Source organism: Molothrus aeneus, chromosome 12, assembly GCF_037042795.1.
Source record: "Molothrus aeneus isolate 106 chromosome 12, BPBGC_Maene_1.0, whole genome shotgun sequence".
NCBI lineage: Eukaryota > Metazoa > Chordata > Aves > Passeriformes > Icteridae > Molothrus > Molothrus aeneus.
Genome location: NC_089657.1, coordinates 17827880 through 17850220, shown reverse-complemented (window position 1 = coordinate 17850220; position 22341 = coordinate 17827880). Strand labels below are relative to the sequence as shown.

The 22341-nt window shown below is 43.8% G+C and overlaps 1 protein-coding gene across 2 annotated transcripts in view; it reads right to left on the bottom strand.

Annotated features, from left to right (window-relative positions):
* Window positions 1-22341, bottom strand: part of ATP2B2 (ATPase plasma membrane Ca2+ transporting 2) — a 301755-nt gene that overhangs the window by 231834 nt on the left and 47580 nt on the right. Inside the window, exon 1 of one of the 2 annotated variants that reach the window (XM_066558016.1) lies at window positions 136-317. The exons of the other annotated variant lie outside the window; for it this stretch is intronic. The gene's annotated coding sequence lies outside the window, so the exon portion shown is untranslated. Of the gene's footprint in view, window positions 1-135; window positions 318-22341 lie in introns of those variants that run through there. 2 annotated transcript variants of the gene reach the window in all.

Below are 22341 nucleotides of genomic sequence, written 5' to 3'. Positions count from 1 at the left end.
TTTAAAAAATAAAAAAAAAATATGGACTGAACCACCATGTTTGTTGTTTGCGATTTTTTTTTTTTTTTTAATGCTTCCCCCTTGGGATAATGACAAAAACGGAAGATGGCAAGCGACCAGGAATATGCCACTTACTCAGAAACGGGAGAAACCTTCAAGGACAAGGGCTGTCAAGTCCTATCAGTGTCGCTGGAGGAGGAGAGGGGGGGATGGAGGGCTGTGGAGCGCATCCCCGGCGCCCCCGAGCAGGCAGGCGCAGGATGCGGCGGGGCTGAGCCCGCAGTGCCCGGCGATGCTCGGGCTGTGCCCGCCGATGACAGCCCGGCACGGCGGCGTGGCCCTGCTGCAAATTACTTCATAATCACCCTCCGCAAAGATCCGGCTCCTCGCTCGCCCTCCCCTGCTCTTTCTGTTTATGTAAGAACAATGGGGATCCTAAGGAAAATAGAAAAAAAAAAAAAGCAGCCTTGCAGCGCTGTGGGGTTTGTGTTGTGTTTGTGTCCCTGCCATGCCTGCCAGAAATCCAAACCCGTACAGGAGGAACAGTGAAATATCCCCGTTTAATCTGATCTGGTCACATCAGCATGTGCTGCAAAACCACACGCACATGCCAGAGCAGCTCTCTGCCCTTCTCCTCCTCTTCCTTACAGCCCTGCACTTTGGGGAATAACTGCATTTTATCTACAGCTCCTCACCATCCATTCTGAGTTGTTATTATGTGTCTGCTATTTTGAATTATTAGCACATAGAGGATTCAGAAATGTAAAAGGCTTTTCCAATGGGATACCATGTTATGGCAGTGCTAAACAAACTCAAACACCAAAAATAAGACAGAGACATCAGTCCTTTGAAAAGCAGAATATTTTCTATGTAATAGTTTATTCTTTTCAAAGGAAACTGTGATCAGTACATGTACCATGTCCAAACTACAACTTCAAATTCCCTACCTCAAACCATTCGATCCTGAGAGTGACTGAATGCGAGAAAAAACCTCTCTCTTTTTTTTCTTTTTTTTTTTTTTTTTTTTTGTGAAGAATGTGTAAAACAGCACAGATAAAAGTTGGGATGTGTTCTGTAGCATCCTAGGACAGCAGTGGCTCATGGTTTGCCTGTGCCTTGGCCAGGGTGGGCAGGAGCACCTCCCTGAGCAATAATAGGAGTAGCTGTGCTGATGCTCTGTCATCCTGCCTTACTCGCTGCTCAGAATATCAATTCAGCCAGTTAAACCAAAAGTCTGCACTGCACCAAAATGGAAGCTATTTAAAAAAAAAAAAAAAAAAAAAAGTGCTGGGATCATTGATCAGGAGTTTTATCTATGCTGATCAATTTTTTCTTAACGAAGTAAAATGTAAATCAGGGCTAGGATCAATGCAGAATTTTCTCATGTGAGACTGCCTTTATCATTAGGAAGCTACAGGCAATTACACGCATGCCAGGACACCAGATGCAGTGACTTTGGGTTATATTAAGCAGAGAGACGTGTCCCCTTTTCAGAACAAGTTTTCAGTACAAACTGCAGCTGTGAGGAGTTTGCAGTGCAGCTCAAACTGAATCCCAGCACTGAACAAAGCAGTGCTCCAGTTAAATGTCTTGTGCTGAGGTCCCAGACCCATAAATGTTGGTGACCTCTACTGCTCTGTCAGAAAAGCAGGAAGATACTGAGACATCTGCAATTATCTGGCTACTGACATTCTTTTTTTTTTTTTTTTGATAGAAATTTTGAAGATAATTTGAAAAGCAATAGAAGGTTGATTGACACAGTACCAAAATATATTAAAGAAGATTTTTTTCTTACTCTGTCTTTCCTGAAGGAAGAGAGGACTGGCTTGAAGAAATTCAGCACAGCATAAAAAACTTGTTCCACACATTTGGCTGTTGCCTGTTTGAGGAGGGCTGCTCTCAAAGACTTTGTGTCATACTACAGGAACTTCAGGCCAGAGACAGAACCATAAGGTCTATATCAGAAAAGAACTCTAATTCTTATTCTTAATTAACAGAATAGGCAAGGGAATAAGAGGAGGAGAAAAATTACCCAAAAAAAAGGTGTTCAAAAGGGAAAGAAAACCTTACTTTGAACATTTCATTATATACCAAATCCAAGCAACTTTGCACATGGACATTCCCAGTGCTCACTCACCACAGGCCTCCAAAGCCCCAGAGCACATGGGGAGATGGCCAAGCCAGGAAGATTTTGGGAGGTTTGTGTGGAACCTGCTCACAGGGCTGTGTTGGTTCTACCTCCACCACAACTCTGCCATCCTGCAGCCAAGGCCAAGCTTTAATGCTGATCTCCATCCTGGAGGATGCAAATCCTGGAGGGGGAGCTGAGCTCCCAAGCCTTGGATTCATGCGCACGCTGGAGCCTGCCCTGGGTGTGCATCAAGGAGCTCAGAATGAAGAGACATCCTCATGTTTGCCCTCATTTAAAGCTCCCAAGTGGAAACTCTTCAGAAATGGCCCAAACCTGAGCCCCAGCACTGCTGGGACAGGGCCAGGAGTTCTCTGGTTCCAGGCTGACACCCGCTCAGTGCCCTCAGTTACAAGAGCACAATCCCAGGGAATACCTGCTACCCCCAACCAGAGCTAAAAACAGCAATTCCACCTCAAAACTTGGCCAGCCAGTAAAGAGCACCTCTAGGAACACTCTGAGCTCAGATTTTAAAGGGTTGGGGGGTTATTATTATTACCTTTTGGACACAACCGTGAAAATATTAACATTTCCCAGCCTGGCCTCCAGCATGTGCAGCTCAAAATGGCTGCAACGTTGGCTGATGCTTTTTTGAGATATTTCATCATCAAATTTAATAGCAAAGCCCTGCAAAGCAAGACACCATCCCAAATGAGGGTTTGTCAGCACATCTTCATGCCTATTAAAGCATCCAGCAGCATGTTATTTAGCTCTGACAGAAAAACAATTTAACACCTTAACTTGGGGGCAAGGAGCGGAAATGGAGCAGAAAAATGGAATGGAAAATAGAAAGATGCTCTTTGGGATTAAGTTTAAAAAACACAACAACGCTTACAGGATACAGAAGGAATGAGACTTTAGATGTTGAGCTTGAGCTGCAACTTGAAAAAATTATTTCCCCAGTAAAACTTCAACTGACAATTTATATTCAGAGGCAAAAGAGCCTACCTAATCTCTTTGGAGAAAATTGTAATTCTGTATGTGCTGGTGATAGACATCACAAGCACATTTCAAGGTCTTTATGAGATAATTAATGACAGGAAACACAGGAACATAATTTTAATTCCTCTTTCAGGATCTTGGGGACCAAGACCTCCTTTCCAGTGAGGTTGTCCAATCAGAGGAACAGCACTGGAAAGCAGCAGCAGATTTCTAATATTTTCCTAATCACAACCCAGATACTTAAACTAGAACAGCAGACTGGCAGCCTCTCATATTTTTAAACCTCATTTGCTACGTTTTTCAAAACAAGAATTAAATCTGTTTTCAGATTCGGTGTCTCTCCAGTTTGGGAACACAGAGCAGTAATATTTCTGCAAGGAAACAGCTTGTGCTCCTAAACTGTGCAAACATGTTGTTATCCTGGGAAGCAACACGACCTAATAAAAGGAGTGGAGGAGAGGGACCTCAGAACAGTCACATTCAAGGACTTGCCCTGCTGTTTCCTGACTGGGAGATGTTAGTAGGTCACTTGATCCCACTGTGCTTCAATTTCCCTAACTATAAAGTCAGTGTATTCCCAAGTTTAAATTACAGCTCTCTGGAGCTGGTTGCTTGGTTAACCCTTCCCTGCCCTTGGGGGAAGGTGTTGGGCACACCTGGCTGTGCTGGGGGAAGTTCTGGAGCTAATCCAGGCACAGGGCTTGGGCTGGGAGAGCCCCAGAGCTGCCACCCAAGCCCAGCCATTCGCTGTGAGATTTAAACCTCAGGAGATCACCATTGCCTTGAACTCTTTATTTTATCTGCCACATTTATTTTCCTGTACAAATTGCCACTTGCTCTTACTGATAAATTATTGCAGCTCACTTCCTTGACCAGCATCCCAACTTTCTCAATATCTGAAAGTAAAACTACCAGCCAGCCAGAACTGCAGTTTCCCCCTCACCTTCAATCTCCACCAGCTGATATCTACAAATATCCCCATTTTTCTTCTTTCACCATCTAAAAGCCATGCCCACAAAGAGCAGGTGCCTGCAAGGCTGGGCTCCCATTGCTGTCCCCTCCTTGACACAGGTTTAAAGCTCAGAAAACAACACCAGGCTCCCAGGATCACCCAAGCAGGGAGAGAAATCTTTAGGCTCTTGCAACAACAACAAAAAAAACCCTCAAAAAGCCAAGGAAGAAGCATTAATTAGCCTGAGCTTCCCAGTAAAGCTTAGGTAAACCTGGCTCACTGCCACAGCCTAGGCACAGCAGTGACAGAGAAGCATCTTAGCAGCCTCCTCCAAAGGGATCTGCCCTGGGCAGAGTGAGGATCTGCAAGATCTGACACAGCTAAACCCAAACCCACGGCTGAATTCAGCTTCCCAACAGCCTAAGACAGGCCTAAGAATACAAAACCTTACACCAGCACTCAACCCTCTTTCTGCTTACAGACAGACTCTGCCCTCTCACGTGCAGAGGAGAGGAAATATTTGTCAAGACTCAGAACGAATCTTAGACCAACCAACAGAGTGGCCTGACAAGAGCTTGGAGGAGCAACCTTGTGAGGGTGCCACAACTTCTGGGACTGTGGATAGGCAGCAGAGGAATTCCTCCTTTATTCTGTGGGCATTTAAACCCCATAAAATGCCAGTTCCCAAAACAGAATTTGTGCCAACTGCCTTCCAGCATTAATCTGTTTACTTAACGTAATTCAGTGATACTGGCAGGGAGATTCCAGTCCTTTGTGGTTTCCACCACAGGAATTCCCTTCCCTGGGTTCTGGAAGGGAATTTTATTCTCCCCCTGCAGTTTCATATCACTGATCCTGATGGAGATTAGAAATGCAATCCAAAATCAATTAAACTCAAATTATAGGAGTGTACAATTTATAGGGGTCACATCAGCTCATATAAAACTGCAGATTTCAGACAACCTGACTCTGAAGGATGTTTGCAAATAGGGGTGAAACTTTGCACAAGTAGATGGCTTACATGGACTCATCCCTCTATTGCATCAAAACTATTCTCCCAGAAAAAACAGAGCTTGGAATCAGAATTTTGGTTCAGTACCTTCTTCTGATATCACTGATGCCAAATACTACCACCATGTTCTAAAAGTTGGTTGTTTGGGGTTTTTTTTATTTGCTAAATTTCTGTACAGGAAACCTCTTCTCTTCCATTTGGAAAGAATATCCCCAGCAGGATGGGTTTGCAGGAGCATCCTTTGCCATGAAATTGTGCATGAGTGTGGTGTAGATGTGACCCTCAAGTACCCCCTCTACACAGCCAGGTCACACCATGGCCTTGGGCTGCACCCTAGAGAAGAAACCCCCCATTGTTCTACTGAAACTGCTCAACCTTCCAGCCATACTTCAGATTAGACAGTAGGAAATAATAGCAGAGAATTCCATTACAAATATGGACTGTTATTAATATTATTAAGGAAATGTATGCTCCTTTCAGAACTTAAAGCTTTCATTCTTCAATATATGGGCTTTTCCTACATACCTGGATCTCCTGACCTTAAATCTCATTAACTGACACAGTAGCTCCCATTGTAGCATTTTTGTCAAATGGCTCAGAATGGGAGCCTGGACCTATTTATTACTCTAGTAAAGGCAAATTATTAATACAAAGGGAAAGAACGGTGGGACAAGGTTCAATCACTCTCAACAATTTGAACAGGAGAACAGAATTTTAACAAACTATGAAAAAAGGACTTTTGATATCTGAGCAAACAATCCAACTCCCATCCACATTTCCTAGTAATTAATCACCTGCAGGGATTGCCTCCTGTTGAGGAGAGGGTTTTCCCAATCTAATGAGATAAAAGGCTATGTTTAGCTTAGTGGGCAAAGCAATCTGACCCGTTAAGCTTTGCTAAGCCCTGGGTATCTGTGCCCTGCTGATCATCCTGCCTGAGGAACGTGCACACACAGGCAGCCCCAGGGGGACAGAGCCACTCCTGGGACTCTCAGGCCACCCCAGAGCCACCTCCTCCAGAGGGTGTCCCCAGAGCCCAGAGCCACTCCTGGGAATCTCAGGGCCACCCCAGAGCTCAGAGCTCCATCCTGGCAATGTCAGGGCCACCCCAGAGCCACCTCCTCCAGAGGGTGTCCCCAGAGCCCATCCTGGCAATGTCAGGGCCACCCCAGAGCTCAGAGCTCCATCCTGGCAATGTCAGGGCCACCCCAGAGCCACCTCCTCCAGAGGCTGTCCCCAGAGCCCAGAGCCACTCCTGGGAATCTCAGGGCCACCCTAAAGCCACTTCAGAGGGTGTCCCCAGAGCCCAGCACCAGGGCTCTCCTCACTGCAGGCCCACAAAGCCACGCAGATCTTGGTGCTCCTCTGGGTGCAAGGAGGAGCTGCAGCTCACCCACCCACCCACCCCACAAATCACTGAGAACCTTGGATGTCCTTCCCTGTGCCACAACCTCCAGCCTAGCAAAAGCTTTGTTTCCACTTTGTGCTGCTGGCAGTGCCACCCCACTGGCTGTGGGAACCCAGCCTGGTCCCAGGGCCTGGGGAGTGTTCACTGGTGTTGGCTGGAACGTTCTGGTACAGCCCAAAATGTTTCACACCAGTGCTGCCCCTTCCCTGCATGGCAGCACTTGACAGAATGGCTCCACTCCAGCCAAAACAAACAAAAAAGGTGTGAGCTTCAATAAGTCAGATCTTTTCATCCCACTGGAACAGCTGGGAAAAACTCTCACAAAGGCCAAGGCAAGGGTTCCGGCAACCATAGAGTCAGACCTGATCTGAAATTATCACAATGGCTGTTTGCAGCTTTTAGGTATAAATATTCTCCTGTGAGGACTCAGAATTTGTATTCACAATTACATCTAGATTTGAAATAAATGTTCAAATTCTTCAGCAAAGAATGAGGTTTACAATAAGAAAGCTTCAAGAATTATTGCTATAGAAAACTTACTCAGAGGTGTAACGTATAATTTGCACAAAAATACTTATTCACATTATTCAATATTAAACTAAATACAAGACCCAAATGTTATTGCAATAAATATAGTCGGTACAGGAAATAAAAATACACTCTAAATGAAAATTAGGTGGGTGTCAGGCTTGGCTTCCAGACTGAGCCATGTCCTGAAGATCCATGAGCTGTTCCTTAACCCCAGATGCAGAACTATGAAGCAATAGTTATGAAAATTTTGCCAAAATATCAAAACTCTTTGAAGCAACTGAGCTTAGGGCTTGCCAAAACATTATTGTAGAGTAAGAGAGTCTGTCCAGCACAGAACAATGAACATGTGAACAAAAACCTTATAGGAGAAAAAAAACCACCAATATCTAGTATAGAATAATCAAACATCCAAACAAAATTGGCACATTTTATAGTATTTCCCTTAGCTAAATAACCCTTCAAGCTGTCCAATATTTTAAAATTGTCCTTCTCCAACAGCACAGATTCCTCACTGGCAGGAAAGGTTCCATTCCTTCAGGAAGAGTTTAAAAAAAAGAAACAAACAAAAAAAAAATCAAAAGAACACAAAAAAAACCCCAAAAAAGTCATTTAGTTTGGTCATAAATGAGTCAAGAAAGGATCTAGAAAGGATTTAGGGGCAAACAAGGCACAGTAACACCTCTCCCACCCCCCATAAAGGAGCCAGGAAACACAAGACCCAAATACCAAGCAGAAGGAACCAGAACCAGTCATTACTTTGTAGAATCCCAGAATATCCTGGGAGGGACCCTCCAGGAGCACTAAACCCAACTCCTGGCCATGGCTGGGTCACAGCCAGGTTTAACCCAGCAGAGAGCACAGCCTGGGAGGTTTGAATGATCTCCTAATTACATCCTGAGTGATTTATTGACTCCATTTTTACCTCCCTTTCTTCAGAGCCAGAATTGTTCTTTTCTGCACCAGCAACAATTTGTTTTAGGCGCTGAGAACAGGATGCAGCATTGTGCAGAGGAAATAAAAGTCTGGTTATTTATTTCACTGGGGGTCATTTGTCAGCTCCCATCCCAGACCCAGCCAAATTCCCCTCCACAGGGACCACCAGGAAGAGCTCCAGGACCAGCAGGCAAATTCCAGAGCCCAGAACTCAAGGGCTCACCCAGAACTCCTCCATCTGGATGACCAACAGCATCATCTCCCTTTCCCAGGGCTAACTCACAGACATGATCTCTTAGCAAGGTTTTTGCTCCAAATAAATCTTTTGGATGTCTTAATGTCCAGTAATAAACCAGCAGATTATGGTGATAAAGTCCCAACAGCCTCCTCCTGTTGGAGGCTGGCAGAAACCACCCCTCCTCCTCCTCACCTGATCAACCACACACATCCTGATCTCCATAAACAGAATTAATGGGTGAAAATAATTAAAGGGGGGGAAAAAAGTAATTTACTGGTGAATAATTACAAAAGCCTTGCTGGGAGGTTGAGAAAATAAATCTGTGAAGCTTGCTTAAATCAGTCCAAAAAAGGGAAGATAAGAGGGAGAGTCTGAAGCACTTGTAAGCCAGTAAAAGCCAGGGGAGCATCTTTTTTTTCCTCCTCTTTAAAGTGTTACAAGGTGGTTTATGCATGGGCTGATAATTTAATACCATTAAGAATTCATCTGCCATTTCAGCGCAGTAATTTTGAAAGTGTCCAGCACCATCAGATAAGCACAAATTCTACTTTAATCCACATTTCTTCTTGGAATTCCCATATTTAGAAGGATTCCTTCATTTCTTTATACAAATAGCCTTTTTTTCTCCAACACAGCACTGTCCTACAAAGATCAACTTCATAGCTCTGTTATGTGTCTTGGAGTTTTGCTCTCTAAGTCAGACATTCCATCTGTATATAAAAATATACAGCTTTTATTTTCAAAAGCCCAAGGAAAAAGATAATCAGTAATGCATATACTTGTGTACATATGTAATATATACAGGGAAATTCCTAACCTTGAAGGGAACCATATCTCTTGAACACTGATGTCAGTGCTCAAAGATGTTACTTGACCTTGAGGATAAAAATAAATTGTGCAGCCCTGCATCGTGTCCTCAGCTTAGTTCACTAAAGACATCTAAATGTTCTGTGCTCACATACCATAAAACAGTTAAACACAGATATTCCATATTAATTATATTTAATACTCCTAACTTCGATTTGTGGAGAGGAAAATTGGGTTTCCCAGGAGCTGCTGCAGCTTCCAAACATCCTCTAATTCACCAGCAGCAGAGATGCTCACACTGTTATATTTAGATAAAGTAGTGATGAGAACCCTCAGCACATTATTCGCAAAATTAAATCGCACTGAGGTTTTTTTTCCCTCTTGCCATTTCATTAATTCCAGCTCAGGAGCAACAATGGAAGATCATAATATGTATAAGAGATAAAATAATAAAATATATAATGAAACATGCTTCGGAATTCTATGTTTCCTGCTTTTAAAATAATGGAATTTTTGGTAATTTCTGTGACTGGGAGAGAAGACTCACAGAGAAGCTTCCTGAAGCTGCTGAGATGATGTCTGCTAGCACTGATCTTCAAGTAATTAATTCTCTAAAGAAACATCTGAATGCCAAGCTCAACCATCCTTCAAAATATGGTTTCTCAAGGAAACATTTCACAGAAGCTGCCAGCCCTCGATTTCCCATTTTACAGAAATCCTGGGCTCCCCCTTAAGGAATGATGCCCTGGTGTCCCCAGCACTGGCACAGCCCAGGTGCCACCTGAGGTGTCCCCTGCTGGTGCTGCCTGGGGACCATGGAGCTGTGCCAGAGCTGCCCAGGGCGCCCCTCCCCAGCTCCTGATCCCAGCCAGGGCACTCAGCAGGGCCAGGGACAGCCCCCTCAGCTCCCAGGGGCAGTTTCACTCACTGGGAAGGAAACTGAGTGTGCATCCCCTGGCCTGGCTGGGAAAACCTTCACAGTGCTGGACACAGTGCGGGGCACGGCCACAGCTCAACTGGCAATTAACACATTAATTAACAGAGGTACAGAGCCCTCCAGGTGTCCAAAGAAATTGGTCCCAAGAGAAAAAGGTATCCCTTGGTCGTCACAAAGACCCTTTCATAGCTGAACAAGTTCACACAAAACCCCAAGACGCTGATCCCACAGCACATCTGTGGCCAGCCCCTCACTGATGTCACCTGGAGTTGTGCTACTGACACCAGCAGAGCCCTCCCCAGAGCCCAGGAGAGCTTCATTCCAACAAAAAAAAATCATTTGTTAGCAGGGGAATTAAAAAGAACCATTTCCTTTGTCTATCCTCTAAAACAGTTGGGAAAGCATCTTTGGGATGCCTCTTCTTCCTCCCTGCAGGATTCATAATCAGACTTTTTTCATAATAAAGTTCTGATGAAACAGAACTTTACATCATTTGCTTTCTCTCAGCCTAAACTAAGTTAAATATAATTATGCAGAAATTAAGTCAATCACATTATTAAGAAAAGAAGAAGTTAATTTCTCATAGAGGATAAAATTTTGGTGGGTGTAAAAGCGGGTACTTCTAAACCAGCTGAGGAAAGAAACTCAGTGAATGCCCTGGAAGGAAGGATGGCCAGGTTTTACAAAGGACCACCTAAAATCCTTCAATATGGTGTTTAAGGAACCCACTGGAAAAGCATGAAATACACAAATCAAATATGACAGCATTGGAGAGTCTACACCGGGATATTTAATTTATATAAGTTTTGGAGCCTGTGTTTCCTGGAAGGCAAAAACAATAATAAATGCTGAAATCACTGTCTGTAAAGAGCGAGATTACCTCACTTGTAAGAAAATCTGGCTTCTTTTCTCCTGGTTTATGAGAAAACCTAAGCACATGGTTTATTTGGGCACCATGAATAGGGAAAGTGATTGCACTGGTGTTCCAGCAGTGAAAGACTCTGGGTGTGTTTGCAGAATCAGCACGAGAGCAGCAAGGCAGGGATTTCAATCTCTAGGAAGGGAATGTTTAACCAGTACAAGGCAATAAACATTATTCTGGCACATTTTTCTATCCCTCACAGAACCAATCCAAGTCATTATTTTAAAACACCATTTCTGACTTGTGCATCCAACAAGAGGAACTAAAAAATTTGTTGTTGGACAGCAAAACCACCATCCAGTTAAGCTAAAGCAATACAATTTTACAAAGATTTAGTGATAACCATAAAGAGCTCTGGATTTTTATTTTTTTTTAAGAGCTTGAAACCTCAAGATTGAAAGTGACCTTAGAAATTTAATTTTCAAGCCAATAGCCCATCTTTTATAAATATGGCACCCAATGAAATCAGGCATCAATTTTAGTTTATACTGAGCAAATAGTGTGATATTGAGCACTGCTCTGGAGATACTGTTACAGTGAGATCCAGATCCTTAATCCCTTCCTCTCTCACCCCAAACTTCAGCTGTAAATAACTGATCCCACATTTACAGGCTCTACTGTGATCCCTGTGGAGATCTGTCTCAGATCTCCTACACATGCCTTACATAAAGCCTTGCCTCTCCATCAGCACACAATCAGCTCCAGCTCCACCAGAGATGTATATTTAGCTGGAAGAGAATGAGAGCTAGCACAGCTTATGCTTGGTTATATCATCCTGGAAAATCCTGGAGTGAAGAGCTGAGCAATTTGTCTGTGCTGAACTCCACGCTGCCCCAGTTCTGTGATCAGTTCTCAAGGCACACACTCAAAACCCAAATCTGAGACCTCTGCAGGCTTCTCCTGCCCTCTGCACTGACCGCTCTGGTGGCACTGCCTGGCACCAAGGTTTGGGCCAGCGCCTCCAGTTCCCAGCCCAGCTGCACTCCTCCTGCTCCAGGACATTTTCTGGGAATGTCACCTGGAATGTAGTGCTTCCTCTCACCCAACTGAGCCATTAGCTGAGTCTTTCCTGAGCTCTCAGCTTGCAGACCAACTGGGAATTCCTCCAGGAGGAGGGGTTCCCTCTGCCCAGCAGCTGGGGTGGGGGACAGGGGCTGCTGGTTCTGCAGGGTCCCCACTTGGGTACCACAGACACTTTGTGGCTGCAGCAAACTCAGCCAAACCCACAAACAAGCTGTGATGACAGAAGAGATTTCAAATAGAGGGTGACCATGCTGCAAGAGGATTAGCTCAGGGCCAGGAAGATCCAGGCTTAATTTCAACATCCATCTCAAATTCTCCCCGTAACCTTGACCAAGTGATTTAATTTCACCGGGTCCGCTTCCTAAATATATCCAGGATAGATCACCTCCCAAATGTGCAGTGAGGACAAACAGAAGATTGCTAAATACTCTGATAAACTCTCAGTATTGAGGGCCTTCCACAGGCAGATAAAATCTACTGGGTAAACACAAAGTAAATATTAAGTAGCCAAATCGCTGGGGAATTTATTGCACTCTATTATATTGCAGCAGAAATTCAGAGGAGTAAATTCAATATTCCATGTTTTACTGAACATAACACAGAGCTGAAGAGGAATACAGACTTACAGACTTTTTCCTGTGAGTTCTTAAAATTCTTGAATACTCCCTCTTATTTTCATGGACTAAAGATCCTCAAACTGTTCAGGGGACCTTTCTCCCAGTTTTTAACCTACATATATTCTGGTCAAATCTCAGAACATTGAATTATCAAGCATAAAAGTCAACACAAGACTGAGGTCTGAAGGGATCCCAGCCCCAGCTCTTCTGGCAGATCTCAGGAACCAGCTCCTCTTTTTCTGGCTTACTTTCCACAGCCCATATTCTTTGCTCCTTGCATTAAAATTGCACCTGTTAATTTAATTGTACTTCCAGATCTCTTCAGATATAAGACTGAATTCCTCCTTCCGCAGCTTTTAACTGGGATATCTTATAAAAAACCCAAAAAAACCTGACAGTCTTCAGAACACACACATCATTTTTGTGTGACATGGATGTAAAACTTCTGTATTCACACCTAGAGCAGCTCCTCAAAGCCCCACATACAGAATGATTTAGGTTGGAAAAGACCTTTAGGAGCAGTGCTTCCTGAATGCCATAAACCCTCCACTATTGGGGTTTTTTTGCTAATAGTGCCTCTTTCTGTCTTCTATGAGCTCCTAGGAATGAGCACTCTCTGAAGAGTTTGTTTTATCCATGTTGGAATGTTTGAAATCTGTTTGAAATCTGAAAAACAGCTGCAATGCTGCCAGCCCTGCTTTCTGCAGGAAGAACTTCCAAACTTCCTTTCCATGAGCACTGGCACAGGGACCTCTCCCTCTGCCCCTCCAGAACCTTTCCCTGTTTGCTCCACAAATCCCAGACCCCAAATCCCAGAGCAACTCCTGAATCTCTGCCCAAAGGCTCCCTGGCCTGTCTTGGTGCTGCCCACCACCAAGAACTGGTGGCCTCCCTACCAGCAGGTCCAGCAGGATAAAGGGGGAAACCAGGAATCCTACTGAGGAACAGCACCAAAGCAGACACAGCCACCAACTCACACCAGCACTGCCACAGCTGGAAAACCTCTGCTCCAAAAACAAGAAATCCTCCAGAAAAAGTGAGTGGGATAAATCAATTAAACATTCTGGCATGGAAGCTCCATGAAAAAGGCTGAAATGCCATTGCCCAGACTGCTGGTGTCACCGTATTTCTCCCCAGAATTTGAATTTGCAGCCTAAGGAACACAGCCTTTAATTTATTAGGATGAATTATCCAAACATACCATCCTGGCTGCAGGAGCCTGCTTAAAGCAGAAACAGACAGAAGCAGAGAATCTCAATCCCAGTCAAAGGATTAAGGAATGCTAAAGTGTTCAAGAAACAGCTGGACATGGAACTCAAGCCATGGTCTGGCTGACAAGGTGGTGCTCAAGGTTTGGACTCCGTGATCTTGGAGGTGTTTTCCAACCTTGATGATCCTGTGATTCTGAACAGGGAGCAGAAACAATGTGAAAGCTTTCAGAGCTGTGTCAGTGCAGACTCCAGCAGGAAGATCCAGGCTGAGTGCTTAGCTAGCATGGCTGGAAATTTAAAAAAAAAAAAACGAGATTGGAAAGAAATGCTCCTCCTCCTGCTCCCTGCACTTTCCCAATGTGGCAGCATGTCCTATTTCCCAAAAGCTCATTCTGTTGTCTCTCTTTCACCTCTGTAAACAGAGTTGAAATCAAAGAATGCTACTATTCTTCCTGTTCTACAAAAGCAGGCATTATTGTTACAGGTGTGTTCTGCTTGGAATGTTTTTATTCACTTTTTTCCATATTCTTTTTCATTCCGGGTATCCACACTGCAAGCACAAGGAGTGTTCAAGGGAATATCAACTGTGGAACAAGAAAATTGAATTTTTCCTCCTTTTTTTTTCTCCTACTTAACCTGCACTTGTCTGGTTTTGTTTTGATGTCCTGGCAAAGGACACCAAATTCCTGTCCTTATAGAGAGATGTGAGTGGTTCTTTCCAGGTGGTTGGCAAAAAACAGGTAAGGGCCCAATTACCCAAACCTTCTCACAGGTGTAGGTGTATACAGAACCACAAAGAAAAACAGGGGGAAAAAATTGTTTAGTGCTTCAAGATCCCCTTTGATTAGGATTTGATTTTATCATTACTGTCATTGCAGTTTTGCTTCCCTTCCCTATCCCAGAGGGAGAAAATACCTGGGTTTGCTTGACTGCCTTGCTTGCAGCACCTCATGTTTACCTAATGAAGCACCCTGGGCGTGCAGAGAGGGTTTGGAAGCCTCAAACCCCTCCCTGCTGAGCCCTGCCCAAAGCTCATTCCTAAACAAAGCTCAGCCCTACCCAAAGCTCAGCTCTACCCAAAGCTCAGCTCTACCCAAAGCTCAGCCCTACCCAAAGCTCAGCCCTACCCAAAGCTCAGCCCTACCCAAAGCTCAGCTCTACCCAAAGCTCAGCCCTACCCAAAGCTCAGCCCTACCCAAAGCTCAGCCCTACCCAAAGCTCAGCTCTACCCAAAGCTCAGCCCTACCCAAAGCTCAGCCCTACCCAAAGCTCAGCCCTACCCAAAGCTCAGCTCTACCCAAAGCTCAGCTCTACCCAAAGCTCAGCCCTACCCAAAGCTCAGCCCTACCCAAAGCTCAGCCCTACCCAAAGCTCAGCCCTACCCAAAGCTCAGCTCTACCCAAAGCTCAGCCCTACCCAAAGCTCAGCCCTAAACAAAGCTCAGCCCTACCCAAAGCTCAGCCCTACCCAAAGCTCAGCCCTACCCAAAGCTCAGCCCTACCCAAAGCTCAGCTCTACCCAAAGCTCAGCCTGAACCAAAGCTCAGCCCTACCCAAAGCTCAGCCCTACCCAAAGCTCAGCTCTACCCAAAGCTCAGCCCTACCCAAAGCTCAGCCCTACCCAAAGCTCAGCCCTACCCAAAGCTCAGCCTGAACCAAAGCTCAGCCCTACCCAAAGCTCAGCCTGAACCAAAGCTCAGCTCTACCCAAAGCTCAGCCCTACCCAAAGCTCAGCCCTACCCAAAGCTCAGCCCTTGCCAAAGCTCAGCTCTACCCAAAGCTCAGCTCTACCCAAAGCTCAGCTCTACCCAAAGCTCAGCCCTACCCAAAGCTCAGCCTGAACCAAAGCTCATCCCTTGCCAAAGCTCAGCTCTACCCAAAGCTCAGCCCTACCCAAAGCTCAGCCCTACCCAAAGCTCAGCCCTAAACAAAGCTCAGCCCTAAACAAAGCTCAGCCTGAAACAAAGCTCAGCCTGAAACAAAGCTCAGCCCTACCCAAACCTGCCAGAGCTCGTGACGTCAGGTGGAATTAGGTCAGCACCAAGGCGCTGCTGAGGAGGAATCACATCCTGTATCTCATTTCTCTCCTTGAAGCAGCAACCAAATCAGGGCACTATTTTCCAGCTCCCATCCTGGATGGCTGCTGTAATTTGGATTTTCTTCTCCTTAGCTGAGCAAGCGTGAGGGAGGAGGAGGAGGAGGAGGAGAAGGTACTAATCTCTTTAGAAAGCAGCACTTGACACCCAGTGTGTAGGTGATAATGAGCACTTCTAGGGAGCTGACATAATACCGAGCATTTACAGGAGGGAAACTTTGCTGTGAGAGGAGCCAAGGTCCGCTGAAGAGATTAATTCATGATTTCTCTTCTCTCACACCATAAAAAAAAAAAAAAAAGCCCCAACACGATTAACTCTAAAGCAATTCTACAGTTATTCAAACGTGCACAACAAGAGGTGACAGTGGTACCTCAGCCCTCTCGGGTGCCTGGAAAAGAAGCTACAGTTCCCCTTATTTAATACTCCAGAAAGAATGAAAATATCACCTATTAGATTAAAACCAGAAGAAAAGAATGCATATTTTGAAAGGAAGGAAAGGGAAAGAAAGAAAGAGAAAGAAAGAGAAAGACAGAGAAAGAAAGAAGATAAGATAGATAAGACAGAGATAGATAGAAAGAGGAAGGAAGGAAGGAAGGAAGGAAGGAAGGAAGGAAGGAAGGAAGGAAGGAAGGAAGGAAGGAAGGAAGGAAGGAAGGAAGGAAGGAAGGAAGGAAGGAAGGAAGGAAGGAAGGAAGGAAGGAAGGAAGGAAGGAAGGAAGGAAGGAAGGAAGGAAGGAAGGAAGGAAGGAAGGAAGGAAGGAAGGAAGGAAGGAAGGAAGGAAGGAAGGAAGGAAGGAAGGAAAAGAAAAGAAAGAAAAGAAAGAAAAGAAAGAAAAGAAAGAAAAGAAAGAAAAGAAAGAAAAGAAAGAAAAGAAAGAAAAGAAAGAAAAGAAAGAAAAGAAAGAAAAGAAAGAAAAGAAAGAAAGAGTAAAAAACCCCAACTCAATTAAGTGTAGCAAGTAGCAAATAAATAGGAATCAACTTTAAAATTAATCACAAGGTGAACATTCCCCAGCTCCCCACACGTCTCTCTCTGGTAATTAAGCTACAACTGTCCTTACAGAGGGAAAGAAAGATGCAATAGCTTTATTTACATATAAACAATTATTCAGCTGTAAAGAGAACTCACACACACAGGAGTTAATGGAGAAATCACCAACACAGCTATCGACTACACTTAGATCTCCTCTTCAGGTGCCAGGTAGCAATTACAGACTCCTTCACCTCGGGAATTCTTAAATATTCCCCTCTTTATCTGGACTAACCTGTGCCACTCCTATTTCAAATACACTAAAGACTGCCTCAGGTTGGAGTTTGAGGATATTAGCCTCTATCAAAGCATATTTGCACAAAGTGTGTCTGAGCCACAGAACAAAACTAAAAATTAACCAGGCACATGTAACTTTATAGAGCCTGCCATAAAATGCCACCAAAGGCCCAGAGATACTGCCTGAACCATGGCCTCTTTGGAAATCCACAAATGTTTGCTGGAGAATTGGACACGTCTTGCCACAGCAAATCTCAGTTAACCACTAAAAATCCCCATGCAAGACTTGTTTTGAGGCAAAAATTTCCACCTACTCCTGCATATTTTCCTGTCCAAATACTGCTTTTGCCCCAGACATTGGCCTCCATTCCCCGCTCCCAACATCTAAGTTTTTATTGTACAGTTGCGTTATTTGGAACGTGGAGAATGAGGTTGAGTGGTAAATTATTACTTTATCTTTGCGAGATGAATTAGGCCTAGACACAAAGGTGCCGAAGGTAATTATCACATTGATGGGGCCCTGCCAGAATCACCAAGTTAACCTCTGCACAGCTCTGCCCCGTGCAGCTGAGAGTTTGCTCCTTCTCTGGAGTCTCTGACCACACAGATTTCTCACCCAGAGGTGATAAATAAACCTCGTGGTCCAAATTAATGTCTCTGTGAGAGCCACACTGCTCCCATATCCAGAACAGTCTCACGATAAAACAACTGTGAATTTTTGTCTCATTTAGTCTTTCTGCTTGGATACAGATTTACAGGTTCTTTTAATGCTCTTTGACAATGCAAACCATGCAATATTTCAGTTTGGAAGGTGAGCACCTCTTGGAGGCAGAATGGAGCACACCCAAGCTATGGCACATACTCATCCTCCTCCTCCTCACAGCAGCCTCTCCCTGCTCCCTGTGTGGGGCCACTGGAGCTTGTTTTCACCTCAGAGACTTCATTTCAGAGAGCTGGCTTTACAGAAATTTCATTTCTGTCTTCCTGAAGCTTGGCTTTTGCTTCATTTCTGCATTTTTTCTTCCCAAGCTAGCTCTCTGCAGGGTTAACTGCAGGACAGTGATGCTCAAGGAGAAGGGAATGGGATTCTTTTTCTGCTTTTCTCAACAAATATTCCTTCATGGATCTTCATTTCAACTACTACTCCCCTGGTCACTGCCCAAGCAAAGTGTGCTGGTATTCCATCAGCTCCAGGAACAAGAAAATCCCAACTGGAAGCCAACTGGTGCAACAGCTCAAATGCAAATTTAAATTCACAAAGACACACAAGTTTTGATTTTGCTTTCTGCAATAATGACTCCTCTTAAAAAAAAAAAATTAAAAGAGGATAAGAGAAATTATGAAGAGCTAAAGCTTTTCCTTTTAATGCAAATGTAGCTGGAAGTGCATTAACCACAGAACATTCACTGGGCATTAATCCCAAAGCTAAAATGACCTGTGATCCTATGGAATGTCTGCTGTGCCTGGGAAGGATGGAGCACAGCTGCTACATTGAGGGGTTTTAACAGAACCAGTTCCATCCTAGTTTTTAAAGAATGAAACTCTTCTCTAGGTGCTTCTCCTTCAACTCCAGAGCTTTAGGTGTTGGATGGGCTGTTCCCACCATGGGCTCCTTGAAGCTCCAGCAGGACCTGGATCAGCTCCAGGGTGAGAGCAGGAGCCAGAGCAGGGCAGGGAGGTGAAACCCAAAGGGCCAAAGCCCAATTTTGCATCAGGAGCCAGAGCTGGGCCCATGGAGGTGAAACCCAAAGGGCCAAACCCCAATTTTGCATCAGCTGAAGCTGTGCTGCAACAACCCCGTGTCCCAACCCCACCGAACCTCACAAGGGTCAATAATCCCCGTCCACAAGAAGGCAGTTGTGCCATGGATGATGATTCCTCACTGACCACAAAGTGGCTCTGATTTCAAGCTGTTAAACTCAACTGAAGTGTCCCAGTGGAGAACATCTATATGTAGTGTGCATATTCACTGTGCAAAATCAAACATAAACCCCTTCTGCCCAGGAAACTCCACAGTGTGCACAAAAAGAGAATTCTCTGGATCCCTCAGAAGCTACAGCTTCTTTCTGCAGTTACTTCTCACAGCTTTTCACTAATATTTCCCACAACAGCAAACAGAATATGCATGGGCACAGTCACAACTGCAAAGTTAATCCTTCATGTGCTCCCAGTTATTAATTTGTTCTTCTCTGCATCTTATGGACCATGTATTCACAACAACCATATGGATCAGTTAAACAAACAAACCCAAACGAAAACAGGTTGGCTGCAAACTCCACAGTGGTTTTCATCAGGGCTGTGAAAATGTTTACAAATTTCCCTAAATTCCATTCTAAAAGTCACATTTTACAATCGCCACATTAATCAGTGGCAGTGAAGCCGTTTCCCAGAAGCCATTTTGATTAAAATCAAAGCAGTGAAGCTGTCACAGAGATTTTGGGGAGCAGCCAGGAGGACTGAAGGTGTTGTGCCTGCTTTTCTAAGAGCAGCTGCTGAAGGTACTTGTTGAAGTTCTGGATGCTGAGAATTTCAGACTTTTTGTGCTGACAGACTCTGACCCCCAGGAAAACACTGCATTTGACCTGAGGCTGTGGAGAAGTTTCCAGAATGGAATGAGAGCACTGGGATTGTAGGTGTGGAGTTTGGATAGAAGTGTGTGATGTCACAGGGTGGAAAACTTAGAATTTAAGGTTTTAGAATACAGTAATAGATCTAGAACAAGATAGAAGTACCTGTTCCAGAGGTGCCTGGAGAGCCCAGTCCCACTGCCCTGAAAGGAGGCTCATTGCTCTGGGCAGCTCCTCCCCACAGGTGACATCAACAATTTGACATATGGACCCCACAGACTCGTTCACTGTGTGATTTGTGACACATTTTGTGTGGATCTTGCATCCAGGCACTGTAAGAATTCTGTGAATGCTGCTTCATTGTGCCACTGAACAGACTGGAGGCAAAGGATTGTCAGGTGACAGGAGGGACTTAAGAGCAGAAAAAAAAAAAAAGGGATGAGTTTTTGAAGCTTCTTCTGTGTTTGAGTTGGACAGAGTTAAACTGCTTTAATGAATTAAAGAATCTTGTATTTTGTATACACATATTGTGAAGGAGCAGCCTGCACAAATTCCCAGACACTGAAATTAATCTGTCATCTTGCAAGGTCACCATCACCAGGGAGCAGCTCTGGCAAAATGATGGGTGATGGAAAGGCAGAGTGAGTAACTGAATCAATGACTCAATATTGCTCTCTAGGAAATGATATTTTGGGTTGGAGGATACTCTGCTGTGAGATCTCTCTTCAGTAGGGAACAAGGTCAGCAATAATATTACACTAACCAGGAGCAAATAAACATGGGGATCTGGCATTGTAGATGGAAAAAATTCACTAAAAATGTTTTTCCTACATCACTAATTATTAGTCATAATTAAAGTTTATAAATATTTCTTCATACCACATCCCTCTCAGTCCAAATCTTTTCCAATATGCATCTTCTATTCTAAAAATATTTTCCGTTTCACCACTCGGCCATCAGCTGAATCCTTCCCCTAATCCTTTCCAGGTATAAAATTAAAATCAAAATGAAAAATGCAATTTCTACAAAGCCCCAAGAGCCCTTCTGAAATGTGCTGTGCTGACAGGTGGATTGCCAAACCACATTAGAGCATTTTTGACCTTTTGCACTTTCAAATCAGTTGCAGCAAAGATATCAGGCATTTTGCAATAGAAGCTCTTCCCAAAGAGAGCACCATAAAGAGTTTCTTCTAGGAAAACTTCCTTCTATTTCAGAATATGAGTGACAGGACTACTTTAGAAAAAGGTAAAAATCACAAAGATGAAATTTTAGTGATCTGTTAGAAGGAGCTGTTAAATCCTGGATGTCAGAGTTACTCCAGATATAGAAATTATATTATGAATAATGTCTTAGGTCTATCAAAATTCACACAACCAGAGACTCCAGCACCAAACTATTTCCAGTCTAATGTACAGCACCACCTTATAAATTCATTTACCAAACAACCAGAGGTAGAAAATTAGCAGAATAATCCCAGGGAATGTACTTAAGACATGGAAAGAATCATTAAGGTCTCATGGCAGAGTCGTTTTTTCTTCATTCTGAGTTGCTTTGGTTCCCTGTCCTCGATTTGAAGGGGAATTAACAGGTGTGATGTTTAATGAAGTTCTATAAATACTGTGGATTGCATTGCCTTAGAGCTCCATGGGACTGGCATTGTAAAATTACTGGCAAGAATTCCTCGGCTTTATTAAAGCTTTATGAGCATAAAACCTTTCTTTTACAGCAATGCAGGATTTAGGTGGGAATAACTCATTTCTTGGTGGCAAAGCTGAGCACAGAGTTGCTCCTCAATGACCAATCCCTGCTTTCCACCCAGCAAACCTTAATCCCTGCCCACCCAAATTCTGAGGAGTTCAAACTTCCTTTTGTCCAGGTAGGAATCCCCACGCAGAGCACAGGAGCACACCCAGAACGTGTCAGGCATTCCCAGAGTGTGGAGAAGACAAACCTCTGCCACTCCCTCTTTGTTCACCTCTCAATATTTTGTCAGAACACAGATTTCCCACACCAAACATGGCCCAAGTGGAAGGAGAGCTGTGAAAGGAACTGGAACATAAGAAGTACCAAAGGGAATACTTCGGACAGGAGTTCTGCACAGACTTGGAATTCCATCTGTTCACAAAACCAGTGAATATTCATCACTGACTGGTCAAACTGGGCATGTGTAACATTGCAGGACTTTTGTCTGGGTTAAATTACAGCTCCAGCCTATAAACAAAGAAAAAAAAAACCACTTCCAAACCTATTTTTAATAAAAAAGCAGCACCAAAAAACACTGCACAGAGATGAAACAAAACCCTTAAACTATATTATTATAGTTTATATAATATACTATACAGCTTGCATGAAAAATATGATTAAGATTGTATTTTTTATACATGATTTCTTCCTGCATTGAGAAGTATGGATTATTTCTCATTAATCTACAAGGAACCAAGCCCAGTGTAACAAAGTTTCATTAAATTCACTGCTCATTCAAACAGGCAATAAACCTTTTTCAATACACTACTGCATTTTGATTGTATATGAGCAAAAGTGCATTTTGTTTCTGTGCTTCAGAAATAGTCATATAAATACTGTCACAGTATTTCATTTGCTCATAATGCTGAATTTCACAGACTACAGAACAGACTGGCAGCAACTTCAAGCCAGAAGCCACTGCCATGAAAATGACACGACTTACTCAGT